The sequence below is a fragment of the Rattus rattus genome, chromosome 14 (genome assembly GCF_011064425.1).
Source record: "Rattus rattus isolate New Zealand chromosome 14, Rrattus_CSIRO_v1, whole genome shotgun sequence".
Taxonomy (NCBI): domain Eukaryota; kingdom Metazoa; phylum Chordata; class Mammalia; order Rodentia; family Muridae; genus Rattus; species Rattus rattus.
In genome coordinates this window covers 34,609,525-34,614,833 of record NC_046167.1, presented here as the reverse complement: position 1 = coordinate 34,614,833, position 5,309 = coordinate 34,609,525, and the positions used below count along the sequence as shown (strand labels likewise).

At 39.6% G+C, this 5,309-nt stretch overlaps 1 pseudogene across 1 annotated transcript; it reads right to left on the bottom strand.

Annotated features, from left to right (window-relative positions):
- Positions 1-1,365: 1,365 nt before the first annotated feature.
- LOC116883621 lies at positions 1,366-2,096 on the bottom strand (annotated as a pseudogene). Its single transcript, XR_004385774.1, has one exon. The product of XR_004385774.1 is annotated as a proteasome activator complex subunit 1-like (transcript).
- Between the last annotated feature and the right edge of the window lie 3,213 nt (positions 2,097-5,309).

Below are 5,309 nucleotides of genomic sequence, written 5' to 3'. Positions count from 1 at the left end.
TCGAGACCCCATATGTACAACAATGCCAAGCAACCAGAGCTTCCAGGGACTAAGCCACTACCTAAAGACTATACATGGACTGACCCTGGACTCTGACATCATAGGTAGCAATGAATATCCTAGTAAGAGCTCCAGTGGAAGGGGAAGCCCTGGGTCCTGCTAAGACTGAACCCCCAGTGAACTAGACTGTAGGGGGGAGGGCGGCAATGGGGGGAGGGTTGGGAGGGGAACACCCATAAGGAAGGGGAGGGGGGAGGGGAATGTTTGCCCGGAAACCGGGAAAGGGAATAACACTCGAAATGTATATAAGAAATACTCAATTAATAAAAAAATATATCTAATAAAAAATTTTAAAAATATAAGGTAAGATCATGAAAATTGTGGAAGGCTCATAGCAAGTGCCTTAAAATGGCATTGTTTTAGATTCCTAATTTTAAGAATATTTCATTGTGATATACTACTTCCGTGACTAAAATACATTAAATAAATGTTTAGGTGCCCCAGTGCTTAAGCTCTCTTCTTTACCAAATAAAAGTGATCTCAGATCTCTGTAATAGGTAAAGGTAAAGAGGCAGTTTCCAGTTGAAGGAAGGGGAGAGCTTCATTGGATTTCATTAGTTCATTTCTCATTCCCTTCTTGATGTCTTCTGGGAAACTTTCAGAAACCTGCAGTATTCTGTACAGCACAAACAAAAATGTTAATAAAATTTCAAGATTTTTTTTTTTTGGTTCTGTTTTTTTTTTTTTTTTTTTTCGGAGCTGGGGACCGAACCCAGGGCCTTGCGCTTCCTAGGTAAGCGCTCTACCGCTGAGCTAAATCCCCAGCCCCCTCAAGAATTTATCAAGGGAAAAGAAACAGAAAAGTTAGCTGAGGTGGCACAGAAGATAATTGCACAGGAACATGCACAGAAGCAAATGGAAGAACTTTGGGGCACTCTCATTTGTTTTATCTGTGGATGATCTATGAGCCTGACATAGATATCATCAGGACTTGACAACTGTAAACATGGCTCCTTGTTCTGCCCTTAATAATTGTGCCTGCGCTTAGTAGTGAGAAGGGCATTATATCTGAGGTGTCATAGAATAAAAATAGAACCTTCCTTATTGCCTACCCATGAACTTGCACATAGTTGTAAGGGAGAAAACAATAACTTTTTTTTTTTTTTTTTTTTTTTTATGGGCAACTATGTATTTATTGTGTTTGGAAGGCAGAGGAGGGAGGATACTCCAGGAGGAAGAAGACTGGTGCAGTCTAGAGTTCCTAGTCAAGAGCAGGAAGGTTTCACATACCCATCATAGAACGAAAGGGGCTCAATAGATCATTCCTTTGTCTCTCCACGGGGCTTTTGAGCTTCTCAAAGTTCTTCAGATGATGTCATATAACACAGCATAAGCGCATGGATCTCCATGACCATCAGCCGGATTCTGGTATTCTGCCTCGTCCAGCTCACAGGCACCAGTTGTCGATAATCACCCACGGGGCTGCTTACGTTTTAATACTGGCCACCCCTCCTCGGAGAAGTACTTAGAGATCTCACGCTTGGAAGCCTTCCAACTTGGTATGAAGGTGGTCATCAGCTCAAACACCTTTCCTGGACAGCCACGCTTAAATTATTCCCATCCTATCCGAGGTATTCAGTAGCTGCAACCAGGTAGTAACCAGGTTGAGTTGCTCAATGATATCCTTGATCTCGGGCTTTAGGCTTTGCAGGAGGACCACAATCTTCTCATTGCACTTCACTGGGCCACAGGGAGGACCTTTGTCGTCTTCGTCCCCTTTCTTCTTTTCGGCCTTCTCTTCCTTCTCCTGTTGCTTCTTCCACTCCTCCTTCTCTTTCTCCTTGACAGGATCAGGAACTGGGATGTCCAATGGAGCCTTCGGATTGCTCAGGTTGGCTTCGTTGAGAGCTGGCTCCTTTAAGAAGGCTTCCAACTCTGAGATCCTCTTGGGAAAATAGCTCCCAAGCAGGTTCTCTGTCTTACTACACAGGTCTTCACGAAACACATCAACCTTGGCTTGGACTTCGGGATGGACCCTCAATGTAGCCATGGCCAGAGCCGCGGGCTGAGCGCTGCACGCGGAGCCTGGGGTGGGCAGCGGGAAGGGAAAGCGCAACAATAACTTTTCTAAATGAATCATCCACCCATTTTTCATTTAGTATTCACTTATTTAACAAAGTTTTTATTAGCATATCTTAGGCATACTCTCAGGGTTTTGTTATACCTTTTTTGATTCTTCTGTATTTTTTCTGTCCTTCCAGTTTCCTTTTCTTTTTCTGATTTTAATCTCCTCTTTTTCCTTCTTCTCCTTTACCACTGCCATCATCTTAAACAGCCCTGCAAACTAATTAAAACTTGGAATTTTTTAATATGAAAAATAGTCTTTTATTATGTATAGATGATAAGGAAATAAAAGAAAATGAATACTGAATGAAGTCAGGTCACATCTTTGTGAGGGACTGAGCTTCATTAGAATACAACTATCAGGCCATCATCAAATATAAGTAACTAATAAAGTCATTCCTGTTTTGAATGGCTGTAGTGAGTGTGAATGAAGAGTAAAATGAAGACATAAAGATCTTGGGCAAAGAAAGGCTTAGGAAAAACTACTATATAGAAAAGAAAAGCCCAGAGCTGCAGAAGTCTTCAATTTTGCCTGGAACAAACTGGAAGCATTGAGCTGCAGTGTCTGTGCAGTGCAGCTGCAGAACCAAGGCATTTCTGTGAGGATGATGGATAGGCTCCCGTGACTTATGGAGACTTAACAAAACGGCAGCACAAGCTAACTTCCCACCACAGGATCTTGTCCCCTGAGGATTCAAGGAGCTTGAAATTCAATGAGTAAAAACTAATCGTCAACAAGAGATGATAAGGAAATGATACTGAGATTCCCAAAGGCATGCCAGAATTTATGCAGACTGATCCTCGGGCCTTTGGAGACAGCAAAGCTCAGTCACTCCTGGCTCCCAAAATACTTTCACGCGCCATCGCAGCATCTAAAGATCAGCATACAGTATTTCCAGTTGAAATCCTGCACATCCTTCCAACCTCAGTTTAAATGTCACAGATAATCTCTCCCAATTCAAAATGACTGTAGAGCTGTTTCTGTCTCAAACACAGCACTAATACACTTTACTTTATGTCACTGGTCAACATGTTCTTCTACATGTGTGGGTCTGAGGGAGATGGGTAGAGTGACAAGACTAGAGAATATACATTTAAAGACAAGCCAATAATTAGGCTTAAGCCATGGCAGCACAAGGCAACCTTTCCAGCTTTCACAAGGCATGAGAACCTTGATTTCAAGGCCAGACTGGGTATACTAAGATCCTGATCCAAAACAAAAGTATCCACAATAATAAAAGGAAAAGAACAAAAAATAACTTTAAGCTAGGATAATTTGTATCAGCATATATTGATTAAAAATGAAGTATACATATCATATTCAAAGTTCTATAGACAATAACTAAAGAAACCTATCTTACTCCCACTATCTCTGAGTAGAGAACAGAATTGTTTTCTGTGTCTACCATGAATTTTATTTACTGTACACTTTTCTCATCAACAGGCAGGCCAGAGTAGTAGGTAAAATGAGAGTGGTCCAACAGAATCTAAGGATGGCTCATAAATTTATCCCCATTAATGTGGATACAGAGATTGGTCTAGGCAGTAGTAGGTATCTCAGATCTAATCAACTCTTTATCCTCCATCTCACCATAAAGAATTAGGTGAGAAGCATTTTGGGATATAATGCAAGCATAAGGCTGTTGGTATGTGTCTACTACAGGAAACAAAGTAGTCAGAAACAGTCAAAAGAGATAGAGGAGAGAGATTTCTTAAATTACCATTCTAATCCCCAAGGTTATGATTGCTTAGGTTGTTGTGTATTGATTTTGAACCTTTTATTTTTGTAGTTTTATAGCTTAAACCTCAGAATTCTTACATGTTATCCAAATGCTCTAACTACTGAGGGACATACCCATGTGCTTAAGTCTTTATTTCTGATATATATTAATACCATCTTTTTCATTGGCTCAGATTTAAATTAGTTTCTATCACTTAAAGTCAAGTATCCTTACTAAGTGAACATTATTGAAAGCCATCAGTATCTTTAAACAAAATGGAGAGAACAGTCTTAAGGGCAAACAGAATCCCCTAACAAGTGAAGTTATTCTACCATACCATCTTGCTTTATAAAAACAGGTCTTATATCTTCAGCTCAAAAAGATATTTCCGTGTTTAAGTAGAAATGAGAGGGTCACAGAAGATGTGGTTCAACTTAGATATTTGTAAGCATGATGTCAACTTTCAAACTAAAACACAGCAGAAATGTGGATATAAAGAGCCTGAACAATATCCCTGTTAAAATCACATGACTACATTTCAGCTGCGGTATTTGTAAAGGTCATAGGAGGTCTAGAGGAAACAGATTCATTCTTTCTTCTTCCTGAATCATTACGAGAAAAGAGTCTTGAATGATTTATTCCTTATACTGCAGTACACAGCCTATAAAAATGATGAACTTTTGGTGACCAATCATCTAAAACTGTAACGTACCAGCACGTATTCTAACAGGTTACCTAGACTTGGATGAGAGAAGATACTACTACATTTGGAAAGGTTTTGTATAAATCTTACATGCTGTTAAAGCAGGTAAAAATCATAAAAGACTATCTCAGTCAACTTCTCTGCAAGAATAAGTGAACTATATCAGAACTTCTAGAAACAAATTCAGAGAAATGGCATTACAGAGTCTGCTTACAAAATTCCATACCTTTTCTATATGCCAATAAGATACACACTGGGAAAAAAAGATCATGGACACATTCCACTCACAATAGACTCAAAGAAAATTAAACATGTAGAAATGAATCTAATTAAGCAGGTGAAAGGCCTCTACAATGAAGACTTTGAAGGAGGGTATAGTGAAAATATACTAGAAAATAAAAAGATCATCTATGCTCAGGGATTAGCAGAATTACTATTGTGGTAATTACCATTTCACCCAAAAGCTATTTACAGATTAGATGCAATTCCAGTCAAAATTTATACCTTTTCTTCACAGGAATAGGGGAGAAAGTTATCCCAAAACTCATTTGGGGACAACAAAAGGTACAGGATAGTCAAAGCAATCCTGAACATCAAGAGCAATCCTGAAGGGATTAAAATTCCAGACTTCAGGGGTTGGGGATTTAGCTCAGTGGTAGAGGGCTTGCCTAGCAAGCGCAAGGCCCTGGGTTCAGTCCTCAGCTCAAACAAACAAACAAACAAAAAATACCAGACTTCAAGATGTATTACAGAGCCTTAGT